Consider the following 21,045-nt stretch of genomic DNA (forward strand, 5'->3'; position numbering starts at 1 on the left):
ATACAAATATAAAAACCATAGTAATAAATAACATAAAAACCCAACATGCAACCATAAATGAAGGGATGGTCCCCTTGACAATGGAGCCATCTAGAGAAGGCTCCAATTCTGTTGAGTCTTGGACCTGGTCACATAACCAGGTATTAAGGGTTTTTCAGATTATCAGAAGGGATGAGGCCAAACTAATTTTGGCCAGAAGGATGTTCTATAAGACAGATGGCAAAGCAGAGAAGTACATCTTCAGGGACACACTAAATGTAGATCCAGCAGTGGGATTCAACATTTTTAACAACCAGTTCTTTGGGGTTTTTTGGCAGCACCCCGCCTCCATTTTTGGGGGACCTTCTGGGCCTCAGAGAAACATCCTGGAGCTTTTGCTCCCAGAAGGATCCCCTGGGACTCAGGAAGGAAAAATGGAGCATGGAGACCCCATGCTCCATTTTGGGGCCTTCTTGGCCTCAGGGAAGCCTCCTGTGGGGCGTTTTTGCTCCCAGGATATTTCCCTGGGGCCTAGAAAGGCAAAAAAATGGAGCAGGGTGCTGCTGCACCCCCCATTTTTTGCCTTCCTGGGCCTCAGGGAAGCCTCCTGAGTGAAGAAGTAAGATGACGAGGGGAATCCCGGCACAGCTGATCATAGGAACAGCTGATGGTCGGGAGGGGGGAAAAAAAGAAATACCTTAAAGAGTGACTGGGCAGAGAAGAACCCAGTCAGTGATGTTGGGCATCCACGCAATATTGCGCATACATGATAAGTACTGACTGGGTGGGGAGGGGATGGGCAGGCAGAAAGGGGCGGGGCCAGCCAGGGGAACAATTTGTGCAGAATCATAACAAATGGTTCTATAGAACCAGTCTAAACCGGTAGAATTCCACCCCGTGTAGATCCCTAGCTGGTAGTACCCAGAGCATGCCTTCTCTGCAAGAGCTGAGGGAGTAATAGGTTGATGTAAATGGGGAGAAGCAGTCCCTTAGTTAGCCCAATCCTGTGTCCCTATATACAGTATCTCAAAACAATTATTTGTATTTTGTACTCAAAGGATGATTTTTCTACTCAGGGCCATGGGTGCACAATCTTGCATATTATTTTCTTTCAGGGAGCAGACATTAGATAGCCACATGGAACAGGAGTGAGGAGGTTCTTTGGCTTATTTTTCCAAAGTTATTTTGTTCTGTTTTTTTAGCTAGCTCTTGAGACCATCAGCCCTTAGAGTTGAATGGGCAGACTCAAATGTGTGCATGCATTGGAAGGAGCCTTCTTAAGTCCTAATCATCCCCAAGTGTAAAGCACTGTATAGTTAGGAAGCAAGGTCAGCAAAGGTTAAGAGGATTCATGGAGAAAAGTGCCTTTCATGAAGAATTGCAAATGTTTGTTTTTTAAAAAAAAAGTTTTTAGAAAGTCAAGCTCTTGAAAGAAGCCCTATGCTCCAATTTTGAGACCAATTAGTCTGCCTCATCCACATATAAACCATGGACGTATGCCCTCTTGTCTTTGTTAAAGGCAAAAAGTCAAGCACTAATGCTCCATTGTGTACTTGAATAGAGTTGAAATATGCAAGGGAAGAGAATGAAATGATTTGGGGGTTATCTAGGAAATGCATGCTTCAAAGGAACCTGTATGGCAGAAGAAAAACAACAAAAAGATGACTAACCGGCTATTTAAAATATGTCCCTGTGTTTATATAGTAGAGTAGCACAGTATCATAATTAGTCAGGCCATATGGTTTGTTTTAAATTATATAGGTTAATGATGTTGCTATGGCTGCTAATTTCCCCAATTTCTCAAAGCTGGGATAGACAGACAGATGGATGGTTGGATTGCTGGACAGATAGATATTCAGATAGAGGCTTTGTATTAACCAGGAAGTCATATCATGACAGGAGGAGTCACAAAGATCACATGATCTTTCTACTCAGTCTACACTTCTGGAATGGTTGCTCTTATGACTGTTTTGTCTTAACCAAGTTTGAATCTGTCAACCTTCAGAGGTCCTCCAAGAGCTCTTCAAGAAAAAAAATAGTGTCCAGAGCATAGAGACAGCCAGTACCAGGAGACAGGCCAGTACATCAGGAGATGTGAAGGAGGCCGTAGGAGGGCAACAACCCAGCATCAGGACCGCTACCTCCACCTTTGTGCAAGGAGGGAGAGGAGGAGCACTGCCAGAGCCCTGCAAAATGACCTCCAGCGGGCCACAAATGTGCATGCGGCTGCTCAAACAGTCAGCAACAGACTCCATGCAGGTGGTATGAGGGTCCGACCTCCACAGGTGGGGGTTGTGCTTACAGCCCAACACTGTGCAGGATGTTTGGCATTTGCCAGAGAACACCAAGATTGGCAAATTCGCCACTGGCGCCCTGTGCTCTTCACAGATGAAAGCAGCTTCACACTGAGCACATGTGACAGACGTGACAGGGTCTGGAGATGCCGTGGAGAACGTTCTGCTGCCTGCAATATCCTCCAGCATGACCGGTTTGGCAGTGGGTCAGTAATGGTGTGGGGTGGCATTTCTTTAGGGCGCCGCACAGCCCTCCATGTGCTCGCCAGAGGTAGCCTGACTGCCATTAGGTACCAAGATGAAATCCTCAGACCCCTTGTGAGACCATATGCTGGTGCGGTTGGCCCTGGGTTCCTCCTAATGCAAGACAATGCTAGACCTCATGTGGCTGGAGTGTGTCAGCAATTCCTGCAAGACGAAGGTATTGATGCTATGGACTGGCCCACCTGTTCCCCAGACCTGAATCCAATTGAGCACATCTGGGACATCATGTCTCGCTCCATCCACCAACGCCACGTTGCACTACAGACTGCCCAGGAGTTGGGGGATGCTTTAGTCCAGGTGTAGGAGGAGATCCCTCAGGAGACCATCCGCCACCTCATCAGGAGCATGCCCAGGTGTTGTAGGGAGGTCATTCAGGCACATGGAGGCTACACACACTACTGAGCCTCATTTTGACTTGTTTTAAGGACATTACATCAAAGTTGGATCAGCCTGTAGTGTTTTTTTCCACTTTAATTTTGAGTGTAACTCCAAATCCAGACCTCCATGGGTTGCTAAATTTGATTTCCATTGATAATTTTTGTGTGATTGTGTTGTCAGCACATTCAACTATGTAATGAACAAAGTATTTAATAAGAATATTTCATTCATTCAGATCTAGGATGTCTTATTTTTGTGTTCCCTTTATTTTTTTGAGCAGTGTATATATATTTATATATATGGCATTCAGCTTTGTTCGGGTATTTTCCCACATCATCAGGCTTCTGTATAGTGTTCATCTGGTGTTCATCTGGTTCATCTAATGTTCACAGATGAACACTATACAGAAGCCTGATGATGGCAGATGAGATTCTGCCGAAACGTTGCTACAACTTTAAAAGCACAACTGACGTGGGAAAATACCCGAACAAAGCTGAATACCATACTTATTTATTTATTTATTTATTTATTTATTTGATTTGCCAATTGTTTACAAGATAATAAGTATAAGTGTATACATAGTTGTGAATACATGAAATGGGTACATATAAGAAAAATAAAAGAAGAATAAGAGAAACAATAGGACAGGGATGGTAGGCACGTTGGAAAGGGGTGAGGTCAATAGTAGACAGTCTAAGGTTAAAGTTTTTGGGGTTTGGGGAAGAAACTACAGAACATACATGTAAGTACCATGACATACAGAACATACATGTAAGTACCCGCGAAAACTTAAGAAAACCCCTGTATTTGTGTCTATAATTTATTCAGGATTGTGATAAAGAGTTCAACTGAGACATGGCCTTGTTTCTTAGCTGTTGTCACCCCCAAGCATTGGTCACAGTTGATCCTAGAGACCCCACTTCTCTTGCAATAAACCTTTATAGGAAGCTAAGCAAAAAGACAGTTACTCATCAAAGACCACCCATAGAGTTAAAGCTGGGCAGAGATTATGAAATAAATCTCAATGGCTCATGTCCAGCAACAAATCTATGCAAAAAAAGAGCACTTTCTTAATGAATAGGAAGGCTGTCCTGAACTTTTGTCAAAGAAATGTTTTCAGGGTAAAAAAAAATAGAGTGAAGAAGAGGGCTTTTGGTTTGAATTGAAATCAGCAATAGAGAACCAGAAAAACAATAAATCCCCAGGACCAGATGGGATTCCAGGGGAGCTGTACAAGGCAATAGCAGAACAAATAGGACCTCTTATGGTGGAAGTTTTTAATGATGTCTTATTGGCAGCCAGGATGCCAGACTCATGGAGGGGGGCATTGATTTCGCTGATCCCGAAGGAGGATTCGGATCTCTGATATATACATAATTATAGGCCAATTTCACTGTTAAATACTGATTACAAAATATTCACTTCTATTATAGCAAGTAGACTAAAAGGAATGTTAAATGAGCATATATATGAAGATCAAAATGGATTTCTCCCGACCAGACAAATCAGGAACAACTTAAGAATAGTACTAGATGTCTTAGAATTTTACAAAGCCCACCCCGAAAAACAAATTGCACTTATGTTTTTAGATGCAGAGAAGGCCTTCGATAATTTAAATTGGCAATTTTTAATCCAAAAAATTTATAATATGAATTTAGGCACCAAATTTGAAAATATTATAACAACCATTTACGATACACAACAAGCTAATTTTATAATAAATGGGGAATATACCCGCCCAATAAAAATAGAAAAAGGAATCAGACAGGGCTGCCCACTCTCACCCCTGCTCTTCATATTATCATTAGAAGCATTACTAATGCGAATTAGACAGAACCCAGACATAAAAGGATTAAAGGTTAAGAAAGAAGAATATAAGTTGCAAGTGTTTGTGGATGATATGATTTTTTTCATTGAGGAACCAATAGAAAGAGGACAAAAATTGATGAATGAATTAGAACAATTTGGAGCAGTAGAAGGACTTAAAATTAATAGGAAGAAAACAAAATTAATGACTAAAAATTTAACAGAAAAACAGAAAATAGAACTAGAAGAAGTTATGGGAATACAAGTGATAAAGAAAGTTAAATACTTAGGAATATGGTTGACAGCACATTGTAAGACACTTAAGGAAAATAATTATGATAAATTGATGCAACAGGTAAAGAAGGATTTAGAAACATGGGGCAAGCTGCAACTTTCATTATTAGGCAGGATTGCTGCTATTAAAATGAATATTCTTCCAAAATTCCTATATATATTTCAGACGATCCCAATCAAAGTACACAATTTTTTTTTTGAAGAACTTAATAAAATAACTGTAAAATTTATCTGGCAAGGGAAAAAACCTAGTATAAATTTAAAGGCAATGCAGGATATGAAGAGCAGGGGAGGGCTGGCACTTCCAAATTGGGAGTTGTATTATAGTGCAGCCTCTTTAGTATGGTTGAAGGAATGGGTGAATTTAACCAATAAGAGAATATTATTCTTAGAAGGCCATGACTTGCAGAGGGGGTGGCATGCTTTTTTATGGGATGTAGGGAAAACTAGCCAGAAATATTTTCACAGACACCTAATCAGAGACTCATTATTAACTAATTGGAAGAAAATATGGGAAAAACACTATTTAAAAATACCAATTTGGATTTCAACAATGGAGGCGATGATTCACCCAAATAATCTGGATATCACTAAAATGATTAAATATAAGGACCTATTGGATACACAAGGAAATTTGAAATCATGGCAAGAACTTCAAGAGCGGGGACTAAAAATTGATCAGTGGGCATATCTTCAAATTCAAAGTAGATATAAACAGGACAAGAAAGAATTTGGATTAACAATAAACTCCAGCAACTAGATAAAATTTTATTAGGATCAGGCAAAAAAATATATAACAAAAATTTATAATTACTTATTAGAAGTAGAATTAGAAGAAGAAATTGTAAAAGGGAACATGACAGCCTGGAGTAGGAATATAGGACGTAGCATCACCATAACAGAATGGGAATAGGTCTGGGGTATAAATAATAAAATTACAAAATCGGTAGCATACAAAGAAAACGCCTATAAAATGTTTTATAGATGGCACCTTCCTCCTTCGAGATTAGCAAAGATGCACCCCAATATGAGTCCGAATTGCTGGAAATGCAAAAAAAAAAAAAGAGGGAACTTTTTTCCATATGTGGTGGTCCTGTACAGAAGCTCAAAAATATTGGCAGAAAATTAGAAATTGACTGGAAGAAATGACAAGAGAACAGATCAAATTCAAACCAGAGTCCTTTCTGTTAGGGATCTTTGATAAACAAATATCAAAAAAGTGAAATATATAATAATACACATTTTGACAGCGGCCAGATTGGCTTTTGCACAATGTTGGAAGAAACCTCATGTTCCATCAGAGGAGATGATCATTCAAAAACTTTCAAGTTGTGCAGAAATGGACAAATTAACTTTGGCATTAAAAAATAAAGACACTTCAATATACTACAACAGCTGGAACTGCTGGTACAAATGGATAGACCAAAGATAGACTTCACACGAAAAGGCAAAAGAGGATAGGATAAATCCATAGTAGTGATACACAGATATATGTAAGGATTAGGGGTGTGTATATGGCATAAAATAAGGATAAAAAAGAGGTCTTACAAACTGTTGAAAATGAGAATGTTTTTAATTGTTTTCTATTTTTTTCTTTCTATTTTCTTCTCCCTTTCTTCTTTTTCTCTCTTTCATTTATGTATGTGTTGTTGGTTTGTTTTAATTGTAAAATCAATAAAATTTATTTTAAAAAAAAAGATTGTTGCAAGATGAAGCGGGAAAACATAATAATATAATGACGTTTTAAAACATCTGAGGCTTGATAGAACTAAAGTTCTTCCAAGAATTGTCCAATTATGTATCTTCGGAGTATAATTCCGCATTACATCTGCATATTTAATTAGTTAAAATTGTGTTGAAATATGTAATTACTTGAAATCAGAGATATAAAATATTGTTTTTATTAGTAATGATAATTTTAAATAATATTAATTGGCAGTATCAAGTTTTCTGATTGCTTTGCATTTTTGAGGATTTATATTTAAACCTTGCCTTTTTTTCCTCCCTTGCCATACAAACCTAGCTGAATTGTGCATGTCTAGTTGGATGAAAAGAAGGACTAGGGGAGACATGACAGCAGTGTTCCAATATCTCAGGGGCTGCCACAAAGAAGAGGGAGTCAAGCTATTCTCCAAAGCAACTGAGGGCAGGACAAGAAGCAATGGGTGGAAACTAATCAAGGAGAGAAACAACTTAGAAATAAGGAGAAATTTCCCGACAGTTAGAACAATTAAACAGTGGAACAACTTTCCTCCAGAAGTTGTAAATTCTCCAACACTGGAGGTTTTTAAGAAGAGATTGGACAACGATTTGTCTGAAGTGGTGTAGGGATTCCTGCCTAGGCAGGAGGTTGGACAGAAGACCTCCAAGATCCCTTCCAACTCCTATTCTATTCTATTCTATTCTATTCTATTCTATTCTATTCTATTCTATTCTATTCTATTCTATTCTATTCTATTCTATCTACCTGCCATTGCTTAAATAATGCATTCATTACCGAAATAGATATTGTTTGAAACCAAAACATCATTCCAGGCAATACATTTATTTTTATCATGGAAATTCTCCACGACAATAATAATTGCAATTTCTCCCATCTTAGCATATCCTTGAAATCAGAGATAAACTATTGTAAATTTACACTTTCCACTCCTCCTGATATCCAGTTGGAGACCTTAATGTAAAAAACTCTTTTTGTGTAAATGCATTATTTGAAGAACGCTAGTGTGGGAATAAAAATACAGCAACCTTGCTACTCCCAAATCCCCTTGTTGCTATCAGAATCTGCAGGGTGAATGCAAGGAGCTACAGATCAACATTTTGCTGCAATACTCACAAATGTGTTATGTAATACATGATGAGTAAAATGCCATTTTTCTCTCATACTAATTTCCTACATCTTGTTTTTGACCGGAATGTGCCACACATCCAAGTTAACGTTTTGTGCCAGTCATTTATGTTTCATTACATCCCTCTAAATATGTTCTGGGTAGCTCTGGATTCAAGAACCTTTTGTGCAGTGATGGGATTCAAATATATTTACCACCGGTTTGGTGGGTGTGGCTTGGTGGGTGCGCTTTGCACGCGTGCACACAGTTTGTGTGTGTGTGCGTGCGCCAAACACGCACAGAGGTGTTTGCACAGGCGCAGAGGCATTCTAACTCACCTCCTGCAAGCCTGCATGATTCCGGTTGCTTCAGCAACTGCCGCGCGGCACTCTTCTGTGTCGCGCAAGGCAGCCGTGCTTCACATTCAGAAGATAAAGGTGAGTATGGGAGCCCGGGTGGGCAGGTGGGCCCAACAGCAGAGCAGCGGAGAGAACTGGTGTCTCCGCTGCTCATTGCTGCTACCAGCTCGGTAGAACTGGGCCGAACTGGTAGAATACCACCACTGCTTTTGTGAGTCAATGAATATCTTCTAGGAAAGCTATCAGTGCATATAAACTGTGAACTCAGAGGAGCAAACAGCTTAGGTATTCATTCTATAGGATAACTAACCAGAGCTCCAGTAGTGCATTAAAGCTGCAATTTGAGGCCAGAAACAAAGAAACCTCAACCGTGTGCGTCCCAAATTAGTATCCAGAGGACAGTGAGAGATAAAAGAAGAAGAAGAAAAAAGGGGGGGTCAACACTGCTCATGAATATCCTTTTTTATTATTATTATTTGAAAAACATGTTACCTCAAGAAGAACCCAGGCAAGCAGAGACATGGATATTTCTACTGTTAACTTTTAAAGAATGTTATTCTTTTCTATTACAAATAAATGGATGGTAAGTTTAACACCAGGGCACAAGAAGCAAGTTCTAGGTTATTCTTGTGGTCATGGTAGCACAGATATTTTTTAAAAAAAAAAATCTATCCGCCCTCCCCTTTTCCAAAGAAGGAGAGAGGTGAAAAATAGGTTTGTGTTACTTTGTTTTTATGTAATATAATAGGAATGCATCTATATAGCCCTAGGGGAAGGGGGGTGGGTAATGGAGGAAAGCTAAATGCTGTTGTATACACAAGTTTGTGTAAATGTACCCCCCCAACTGTAAAACCATTAACTCCATAATCTCTAGTCTAGCATCATCATTGGAAAGCATGGACTGGATTATACATTTACGGGAGGTGGGGAAACAATGTTAAGAAGGGAGGTGCTTAAGAATTCAGTGCTTAAAAAGAGAATGGACTAGTTTCCCCACATAATTTGTTCAGTTCTTCAGTTTACAGTTGTGTCTTTTTCTAAAACGGGTGAGAGTCATGCCCTTTATGAAATGTTTCAGTTGGGGTTTAATTTCTGGTTAAACATTTGTTGCTTTCTTCTTCTTCTTCTTCTTTAATATAAGCCATGACATCTTAGACAGCAGCACTAAGCTTGTTGACTTATTCTAAACATGCCCGAGGCACAATTTTGTCAGCTATTTCAGAAGCGTCGTGGAAATCAATACACCCTGGAATAAATGGAGTTGACGCCTCTTCTTGAAGCCTTATTGGCGGTGGGTGAATGTAAATAAGTCTTGATTTCACAAACTGTAAAATAATCATCCTGCAAATAAGCACTGTAGGAGTTGAAAGAAGAATAAGCTCCGACCATTGATAGTTTACCCACAAAGGGAGAGTTCAAAGCCAGTCTCAAGAACCTATTTGTGTTGAGCTGACTGCTGGTTTTAAGTATGTGTTTGCTCTTTTCTTTTTCTTTTCCCCTGCAGACTAAAACATGCCTGATGTCTGGAAAGCCTATGCTTGCTTTTGCTGATTAATATTAATGAGAAGCTACCTATGCACATGGTTCAGTTTAGTAAGATTGATTTTTGTTGCCCTGATCTTTGTCCTGATCAAGATTGGTCACCAAAATAAAACTACTTATGGCATTGCCTCCATTAAACAAACAGGGGTGCAAGGAACGAATAGCTTCCCACAGACACTCCATTTTCTGTTCTTCTTAAGTCTTTTTCATGGGTAACAAGTCAGCTGGCAGCTAAAGGCAGAGGCGATAGACTCCTTCCATTCCTGTCAACCTGCTCCCGTGATCAGTGACCTTTCTTTTATTGAGTTTGCATGCATGGTTTAGGGAGCACCCTCTCCCCAGTCACCATGGACAAGAAGCTGAACATTTAGGGATGCTTACGTGCATGCATACTTTTGTGTCATTCTAAAGGTGAAAAATGTGAAAACCCAACAAAGTATGAGCCAGACCAACAGGCTTTGCCTGCCTTGAAAGTCTGACCTGCTGGCATGCAGACATTCATCTAGACTATGGTCTATTTCCACGTAGCAAATTGTTTTGGATCATCGTCATGCGTAGAAATGCTCAGAAGGATTGTTTGTGTTTTTTCTAGGGTTGTGGGGTGATGGATGTCAGAAAATTACTTTTAGCAACCACAGCCATTCTTTACCCCCTAGATAATTTAATTGTCTTAATGCTCCCTCTTTTATTTGCTCTGTTGAACCACACAGCTACTATGGTTTCTCCTTGCCCTTTACTGCTCCATGTTCTATGATTTGTTTTGCATCACTGTTATATATGCTGCTGTCTTGTTCCTTCAGACATTTTGATTTGTCCCTCCATTGGCCCTAATGGTTGAAAGTTGTAGTCCAAAATATTTGGGTTGAGGCAAAACAACCAGCACTAAAACAAAAATCCTGACCAACAGGAAAACTCTTCTGCCAGTGTAGGCATATATTTTGAATTCTGTATACATACTACTTATGAATGGAAGGGGATAAAATAGAGCCAAACACAGTTAATTGGAGAAAAAGCATCATTTTCTATTTTTTTAAAGATGATATCTATTTAAAAGGAAAACCATCAAATACATTTCTATCGCCCTTCCTATGCCTTTTACATCTTTGTTTGGGCCCCCTCTAATCTGTCAACCATGAATATTAATATTACTTCATCGTTGTGCCTTTAGGTCAAGTTTCTTTTTTTAAACTCCTGGTAGCTGCCTGGTCCATTCCCTTCTGTCCTTTTTTTAGAAGTGGTTTGCCCTTGCCTCCTTCCCAGGGCTGCAGGAAAGCTGGCTTTATGCCTAAAGACATGACAAGAACTGACAATCTCTTGATTTTTAGCTTGGTGCCTTAAGCACCACACCAACCAGCTCTCCGTAATTATATAGCTATGGTTTAATCTGGAGCAAACATATAGATATAGGTATGGAAATTGGCAGCTGATGCAAAATTAAAAGGAGTCCCTGGGAATGAAGCCCTAAGGGTAGATGCAGAATCACAAATCACTCTTCAAATCCCTATTAACTACCATCTCCCTTGTGGCTAATTCATTGGTGTTGCAATTAGCAGGCTGCCATATCAAGAAAGCACAAAATTGGGGAAGGGGAGATGTAACCAATTTATAAGGTCTGTATACCCCATCCCTCCATTAGCCAAATGTATGAGCCTCTTCCTTTTCCAAATGGGCCCCCAATTTGATTTTATGTAGCCGATGAGCACAACAGCCAGATGGAGTAGAAGGTACAGTAAGCCTTTTCAAATAAATAGCTAACATTCCTGCATCTTTGTTTCCATAATGCATTCTCTCCCACCCACTTCCCACCACCCAATCCATAAATCAGCTGATAATTCAGGTCTGTGGATGCATTAATATTCACAGTCAGGCCTGAGCCTTCTCTGGAGACCTTCACCATTAACAACCAAAAGCTGGTGAGATTCTGACAGGTAATATGGGTCACAAGAAGAAACATCTGTGCCATTCTCAATTTGCTCGACAGAGTTCCCTTGGAACTAGCTCCTGAACGTTTTCTAAGTCAAGTGGCTCTCATTTCAAACCTCAAGTATCATCTTGCTCCTTCCCTCCCATGGCACAGAATAGAAAAAAAAAATTATACATATTTCCTGGTTAATATGCATATGTACATAAACAAATGCATGTGTAGTACTGAAGAAAGAAAAATACATGTTGAATTAATATACATCATGTGAATGTAATAACGTAAGAATCAACCAACCATCAATAAGACCGAGTTATTTTCATTATTGACCATCATTTCTTCTTTCCAATGTTTGCGTCCTCTCTCTTTCTAGTTTTTTTTCCAACTCCTCCTTCTTCCACTGTCATGAGAATCAAATATAGTTATCCAATTTGTTATAGAGAAGGGTTGCCCAATCTCAGGATTAGCAGTTTCATAGCTGGGGTGGAGATGGGTTTTCTTCTGGGACTAACTTTGTTACCTGCAGGCTAAGGAGCTTTGATGAGACAGCGTGCCTTTCAGATGAACCTTTCAGACTGATTCACAAACTGCAAACTCTGCAGACCGAGATTGTTAGCCTCCTCATTAGTGTACTTTATTAGTAGAGCTACCTTTGAAGATGGTTCAGAGAATCACATTTGTGCAGAAGAAAAGATTCTGGCTGGGCTTTATCTAAATCACATCTTGGGTTTCTCTGGAAGACTTTCATTTGCAGTTCTATCCATTCTGAATCCATGTTGCGGGGAGAGGGCAGTGGTGAGATTCAATTTTTTTTAATACCAGTTCTGTAGGCATGGCTTGGTGGGCGTGGCAGGGGAAGGACATTGTAAAATCTCCAGTCAGAGGTGGTATTTGCCGGTTCTCCAAACTACTCAAAATTTCCGCTACTGGTTCTCCAAAACTGGTCAGAACCTGCTGAATACCACCTCTGGGTGGTGGGGGCGGGAGGGAAGCACTTGAACTGAACCAACAGGGCTCTTGAAGTTGCCCATCATTAAGTAGAACAGACATATTGCTCAGTTGATCACAGTCTTCTTCCCATGGAGAAATGGATTATCCATCTCTTTCATTATAGTTGGCACTAGGCTCACATTTTGTACAAATCTGCTTTCTTTTTCTGAACAAAGTTTGCATTTCCCTTGATTACAAATAATTGGAGCTTACCTTTTAAGGGGAAAACAAGTCTGCCAGTCCAAGAGAAATGTCCATGGGATATTTCTTTGTGGATCAATTCATCACAGGATTTTATCGGCCTGGCTGAACTTTGCTGGACATAGTTCAAGTTCAGAGGTTTGATTTTGCAGGCGGACTATAAAGAACAGACTAACAGGCAAAGGTTCCAGCATGAACTCTACGCTTGCTGAAGCTATGTCATGGGATGCATGGAAATGACTTAATTTTGTCACTTGCCTTTTAAAAATGAGGGTTGATACACTACTACACAGGAAAGATTGCCTCCCACTCATAGTCCTGAGTTACTGGCATATTTTCAGCTATCTTTTAACAAGCTAATGATTTACCAAACCAATGGTGGCAGGCTGCTCTCACTGAGTCCTCTAAGATATCCTCCCTTCAACAGGAACCTAGTTTTCTAGTAACAGCTAGGGAAATAATACCTAGCAAAGGTCAGGCCTGTAGCCTTTAATTGGCAGGGATGGTTGAGTGGATTTTTACAGGTTCTGATGCTGCATGAAGGCTACGTTTTTCGAGCCTTCCTTGAAAGGATAAGCATTATTTGGTCCAAAGATAAAAACAAGGAGTGAATTAATTGGATTGATAACACATTTCAGCTTTATTCTTTGATCAAACTTAAATGGTACAATTTGTGTTTGTTAATATCGTCCCACCAATACAATCTGGAAGATCTTATCACCCTCCATGCATTTGCTTGAATGCCTGAGGGCTGGACATTATATAGATCCCAGTGTCAACTGTCCAATTAGCAAACCCAAAACAAGGAAACACTCTCAGCAGAATTGAATCCCCCAAATTAAAATCTTATTAGATACACCATGTTGCTACTGAAGAAACAAAACCAGCTTTGGTTTCCTGCACAAATGCTTGCCCTGTTAAACAATATTTTGTCCAGATCACATTGGACAATGTGATCTGGTTGATCACATTGTCCAATTATGAGATGGTCTTTTGCTATGAGGATGGCCCATCTCTTTCTCAAGCACCTGCAGCGGTGACTTTGCTGGGTCTATGCTCTCATGATCTCTGCATACATTCTCCACATTCCATTTCCCTCCCGCCATTTCATTGGCAAGTTGAAAAACATTAAGTTTGAAAGAAGCAAAGCAGTTCAATCTTGACATCCAGGGCTTCATATATTGGTCCTATACATAGATGGTCTCCATATCATTGGATATTGTGTACTCTGTCCTTCCCAACTTTGTAGAGAAATTAGAAGGGGAACTATGCTTGTCCTATTTTCCTGAAGTCAAGCACAACTCACTGTTCTCGTCTTCCCTGGAATGTTCTATCATTTTTTGGGAAAGTAGAAGAATACATATAACCAGGGACTTCCGGTTTGAGCTTCTTCAGTGACAGACCAAAGCCTCGTCTGTGCGAGGCTTCGATCCGTGCTTGCCGCTGGAGCGCCCCGAGCCGGCTGGTTTCGGGGCTAAGCCACCCCGTAGAGGTGGTGAAGAAGGGGGAGACTGCCTGCAGGGTTGAGGAGAGCTGCATCTCTCCTCCCCAGCTGGCCGTTACTCCCTTTCCCGAAGGCGGTTGCAGCGGTGGTCAGAAATGGCCACCACAAAGAAGAACTCGACCAGAAAAGAATGTGCAGGAGGAAGATAAGAGAAAGTTTTGGTTGACCGGGTCAAACAGCAAAAGCAACAAATAAGGTACCCTGGAATTTAAATTTAATAACATTGTTCCCAAAGAAGATTTTGAAGCTGCGAAGGAGAGAGAGAAGGGAAAGGATTAGGTTTTTTTTCTTCCCTTCCTTATACTGACAGCTAAGAGACTTAAGCAAGAAATTGAAAAAAATCCACTTTGACATTAATAGGCATCTAAGCTGAAAATAAAAGTCAAAGGGAAAATAAAGATTTCTGGATATTTAAAAGTTTTTAAAAAGCAGGAAAGGAGAAAAAAAGAATAAAAGGGCAGGATCTGGAAAAATGGAGGAGACTGCCTGGAACTAAGGAATGGAACTGTAACTAAAAGGAACTTACAGTGAAATTTTAACAAGGTTCCTCAAAGATACGTTTTAATTGAAACTTGGTAACAAAATAATAGAACCCCAGGAAGAGAAAGTGGAAAAAAGAAGCAAGAAGAAACAGCCTTGGATTATTTGGATTACTTGGTGATTTTTGGTTTTTACATCTGGATGACTAAAATTAATGGGGTGGTTGTTTAAAAGTTTTTAAAATGATATCACTCTTAGAAGAACTGAAAATGGAACTTAAAAAATGGAAAGAAGATGCACAAGAAGGGAGAGGTTCTTTTGGCTTCGTATTTCAATTGTTAGAAATGGAGATCTGGAACTATGAGAAACAACAAGAAATGCTTGCAGAACAAGAAGATTGGGACAAAGAAGAAGCCATCTTTAATGATCAAATAATTTTAAGTGGGGGGGGAAAAGAAAAGGGGGAAAGAGAGTGAAAGGTTTAAGACTAGAAAAAACAACCAAAAAGAAGAAGAATGATTTGAAAGATAAGTATAATATTAGAAAGCAACAGAAGAGGGGATTACAGATGAGAGTTAGAAGTAGAGAGACGAGGGGGTAAAAAGGGGAGGGGGAAGAAGAGGGGGAAGAAGGCAAGGAAAAGAAGCTGTAAAAGACAGAAACAAGAAATGGAGAAACAGGGAAAAGAGATAAGGATTGTAACCATAAGCTTGTTTAGAGATAATGGGTGAAAATTTAATTGCAAAAGGGATTCTGCAAAGGTACATAAGATAGCATTGTTATATTACAAACAGAAATAATTTTAGAAAATATAATTAAAATGATGGATAAAATATTTATTGTAAGGTAGTTGAATGTTTGGTAATAAATAAATGAATTAAAATGATTGAGAGAATTAAATGGGAACATTTTTAATTATTAGTAATGATTTATAAAAATATAAGTGAGAAATATGGGGGAAAAAAAGAATTAACTATGGAAAGTTTATAAGTGTTCCCAAGGAAGTATAATATTTAATTTGAAAGAAATGTTAAAGATGTTAAGATTTTAAGATTTTAATGAATATTAATGATAGAATTGAATTGGAATGGAATGTGTGCTTTATTTACATATATATATATGTAATTTTTTATTTTTAAGAATATAGTGTGTATTTTAAGAATGTACCAAGCAGAATCCGACTGGAAGTTATGTATTATACTGAATGCTATAATCTTAAAGGTATACATTGAAGCTTAAATAAGAGTTTGAATGGCTAAAATTAGCTCAATCCCAACTACCTCAATCCCAACTGCTGCCGGACTTAAATGCAAACTACTCAATGCAAGAAGCCTCGTGAATAAAATACCTGAATTTCTCATCCTCTTAAATATGGCTAACTTCGACATTATATTTGTCTGTGAAACATGGCTCAATGCATCTCTCCCCGACTCCATTACCACAGTAAGAGACTATCATGTTTACCGATCAGATCGTGAAAATCGTCGAGGAGGTGGTGTTGCTATATTCTATAAAAAATCCTTACATCTAAAAAAATATCCAAGTTACCCAGGAGCTTGCCCTTCCTGAAACCATCATCTGTGAACTATCCTTAAATATCACAATTCGATTCTTACTATGTTACAGAGCACCTGATTATGACATCGAACATGTAAACAAGCTAAATACACTACTAACATGGGCTACATCCTGCCCATACCCTTTTATCTTTCTTGGAGATTTCAATCTACCTCATATTGACTGGACCCTAAATAATTGTACAACTGAAATCATACACACAACCTTCTACAATGCTATTACAAATCTAGGTCTTGAACAACTAGTAACCAACAACACTAGACTGAACAACTGCCTCGATCTCATCTTCTGCAATAGTTTGAATTTAATTTACCGAATACAAACCAAAGAACCCTTTTCCAGTAGTGATCACAATATGATTGACTTTTGCCTCAACATACGTCCACACAAAAATCACCACAACGATGTCATCCCTAGTTGTAACTTCAAAAAAGGCAACTATGATCTTATAGATAACGATCTCTCATCCCTCGATTGGCAATCTCTATTCACTGGATGCAATACTGTTGAAGACCATTACAACATATTTTTACTTGAAGTCAAAAGAGTCATCAAACTATATGTTCCAACAACAACTCCAAAAACAAAACAAAAAAGCAGATTACCCATATCAATAAGGAAACTTCAATCCAAAAGAGATCACTCTGGCGGAAAAACAAATCTGGTCACGTTGCTAATTTCAAAAACCGATACAAAAATTTATGCCACCAGATAAAGACCGAATGCACCAATTACCACATTAAACAAGAGGAAAACCTTCTAAGCACCAATTCCACCCGTGCTTTTTACAATTTTGTAAACAACAAACTAAAAGACTCAAGGTCCATCCCTCCCTTGATAGGACCTGATGGTAAAGACTGCAGCGACGACACCATTAAAGCCAACATCTTTAACACATTCTTCGGCTCAGTGTTTGTAAACAGTAATGGATCATGCCCAATGTTTCCTAGCCGTACCACAGACAACAATAATGATCTAATACATATCGATTTTACAGTAGACAACGTTGAAAAAGCACTACACAACCTAAAACCATCTCTATCTATTGGACCGGATGGAATATGTGCCTACTTCTTAAGAAAACTATCCGCTGCCATAGCCAAACCTCTAAGCATAATCTTTGAAAAATCTTTCAGAACCAGCTCCTTGCCCAACCTATGGTTACAAGCCACAGTCATTCCCATCTTCAAAAAGGGAGACCCAAGCCTAGTTGAAAATTACAGACCAATTTCCTTATGCTGCGTCACCTGTAAAGTCATGGAATCAATTATTAACCAATCCATCATCCTCCATTTAGAGACAAACAACCTACTCTCCAATAAACAATTTGGTTTCAGAAAAAAAACTATCCTGTAATCTGCAACTCTTACACTGCAAAAACATATGGACTACACAACTCGACCAGGGCAAAGCAATAGACGCAATCTACATAGACTTCTACAAAGCCTTTGATTCAGTGGTACATGACAAACTACTCCTAAAAATAAAATCTTATGGTATCTCTGGACAACTGAATAACTGGATAGAAGCATTCCTGTCAAACAGACAACAAATGGTCAAAATTGGGAACGCCCTATCAAATCCAGTACCTGTCAATAGTGGTGTTCCCCAAGGCAGTGTTCTAGGACCAACTCTCTTCATAATCTACATAAACGACCTTTGTGATCATATCAAGAGCAATTGCGTTCTCTTCGCTGATGATGTAAAGCTGTTCAATACCACAGACAATACTACTACCCTTCAAAAAGATCTAGACTATGTATCTGAATGGTCTAACATATGGCAACTCCAAATCTCAACAAATAAATGCTCTGTCTTACATATTGGTAAAAAAAATCAGAAAATAAAATACAAGCTGAATAGTCAAGATCTTGTTGATGACCCAAGCTCTGTAAAGGACCTGGGAATACTCACCTCTAATGATCTAAGTGCTAGAGCTCACTGCAACTACATAGCCAAAAAGGCATTAAGAGTTGTTAACCTAATCCTACGTTGCTTTTTCTCTGGTAATATCTCACTACTAACCAGAGCATACAAAACATTTGCTAGACCAATACTCGAATATAGTTCATCAGTCTGGAATCCTTATCACGTATGTGATATTAACACAATTGAGAAAGTCCAGAAGTATTTCACAAGAAGAGTTCTCCACTCTTCTACCCGTTATAGAATACCTTACGCCACCAGACTCGAAATTCTAAAACTAGAAAACCTCGAATTACGCCGTCTTCGGTCCGACTTAAGCATGGTATATAAAATCATACATTGCAATGTCCTACCTGTCAATGAATACTTCAGCTTTAACCATAACAACACAAGAGCACACAACAGATACAAACTCAAAGTAAACCGCACCAAACTTGATTGCAGGAAATACGACTTCAGCAATAGAGTGGTCAATGTCTGGAATACTCTACCCGACTCTGTAGTCTCTTCCCCAAACCCCAAAAACTTTAACCTTAGACTGTCTACTATTGACCTCACCCCTTTCCTAAGAGGTCTGTAGGGGGCGTGCATAAGCGCACCAACGTGCCTACCGTCCCTGTCCTATTGTTTCTCTTATTTTTTTATTTTTCTTATATGTACCCATTTCATATATTCACAACTATGTATACACTTGTACTTATTATCTTGTAAACAATTGACAAATCAAATAAATAAATAAAAATAAAAATAAAATAAATAAAAAATAAATAAAATTAAAAGATATAAAGATGTCATACTCCAATTGGTAACTACAGGGAAAAATTTGTTTAATAAGAAAAGATAATATGAAATTGAAACAGGACAGACAAAAGTATAAATATAATGATTTGAATTGAGATGAGATAATTAAAATAAACTTGAGAAAATTAAAAGAGGGGAAAAACTATGTAGAAAATATAAAACAGTAATAAGATATGGAATAGAATATAAAAATGAGCATGAAATTGAGTTTGGTGTCTGTATGAAGAAGTGATAACCTGGGACCATGCTAGTTTCAAAAAAGATGTTTTATTTGTATTTTGTTTTTGTGAAAACCCAAATAAAATTTTCAAAAAAAAAAAAAAGAACACATATAATCAGAAAGGGTCAAAGAAGGACTTAGAACTCTCTATACACTGCACAACTTAACTTCTATTAAGGTTAAATTTCAGAGTCAGAGCATGCAGTCTCCATATGATGGTTGTTAGCCTCTCACTTCAAACATCTAATGAAGAGCCCATCATTTGTTGCTGTTACAGTTAAACATTAAATTCATTTTTAACTTCTATCTCTTTGAAGATTTTGATTGGAATTGATGAAATATTAGAAGTCTTGGATACATTTCTATGACCAAACCTCATTATAGGCTGACAATGCTAACTCTAGAAACAGTGATAGTGAAATTGTGAGGTACAGGCTGGAGAACTTGCATTTCCTAACCCCATAAAATCATTTTGTAGACGTCCACCAAATTTGACCACTGAAAGCATCTGCAAGGAAGAATGAAAATCAGCAAGTTGATGGTTGGAAGATCACCATGCATTCCCACTCAATATGTATTGACACATGTACAAAAGTCTGATATCCCAATATTCTGACAACTCTCTTGTCAATTTTAACTCCTCACACCCTACAACAGGGGTCTCCAACCTTGGCCACTTTAAGACTTGTGGACTTCAACTCCCAGAATTCCTCAGCCAGCTTTGTTTTGCTGGCTGCAGAATTCTGGGAGTTGAAGTCCACAAGTCTTAAAGTGGCCAAGGTTGGAGACCTCTGCCCTACAACACCATTGACCTGCAATTATTTGGACTTTTTCTGATGAAATAAAGGTTAATATGAAAACTTTTTTCCCTTTTTCAAAAAAGCAAACATTAACATTAAACACATGTCTAGACAAGGTACTGGTGCCACAACATCACCCCCATGCCTTCTGCAGCCTTCAGGGGCCAAAAATAATTAGGAAGAAAAAGTTTGCAGCTCATGATTAAAAAAAAATACTTCCTACTCTTGTTCACACAATAATCTATAATGCAACCTTGTCCTTTTTGTATTGTTCAGTTTATCTTTTTAAAACATATTTGCGGTACAGTGCTTACTGCTAAATGAGAATTTTTTTTGCAGACCTGTATTTGTTAGGTTTTATCAACCAGTAGAAAAAAAATAACATTTTTTGAGTTTTTCCATTTCTTTCATATAGTAGTAAATATAACTCCCTCTTGATTAATTACTTAAATTTATTTGTTTGTGTCTATTTCCAAAGAAACTGGAGTTTGAGGATGTTTTTATATTTGGTTTTTTAAAAATCTCTCTTTATATGTATCTGCTCTGGCAGAGACATCCTATTCCAAGTGGTGTTCTGATCCATAATCCTCTTCGAAATCAGTGCCCAGGCATTCCAAATAATGGAACAAATGAGTCATAAAGAAAGACTAACATTTCTTAAAGCAAACAAAGCTGCTACACAGTATATTCCCCCTTTTCACCCTCCCTCACAGGTGAATCATTCTAAAGAATGATTTGTTATGAACGTACACATAGCTGTTGTTCTCATCCTCCATTCCGTTTCTTGGTCCTTGCCAGTTGGGTCATCTTCACCATATTGTCTGTGGAAATAACAGAGTTGGGAACAAAATTTGCCTGAACAGATGAATAGGGGTCTAGA

At 38.5% G+C, this 21,045-nt stretch overlaps 2 long non-coding RNA genes across 2 annotated transcripts in view; one reads left to right on the forward strand and one right to left on the reverse strand.

The window, feature by feature from the left end:
- The window catches only part of LOC113417037 (uncharacterized), a 65,831-nt gene that overhangs the window by 30,646 nt on the left and 14,140 nt on the right, over positions 1-21,045 (reverse strand). The window lies entirely within an intron of this gene.
- On the forward strand, positions 8,154-9,772 carry LOC148132867 (uncharacterized). The gene is made up of 2 exons (XR_015746949.1): positions 8,154-8,280; positions 9,707-9,772. It is a non-coding gene; the product is annotated as an uncharacterized LOC148132867 (long non-coding RNA).

The sequence above is a fragment of the Notechis scutatus genome, chromosome 1 (genome assembly GCF_049901735.1).
Source record: "Notechis scutatus isolate UNSWTSFEM ecotype Mainland chromosome 1, rNotScu1.2, whole genome shotgun sequence".
Lineage (NCBI taxonomy): Eukaryota > Metazoa > Chordata > Lepidosauria > Squamata > Elapidae > Notechis > Notechis scutatus.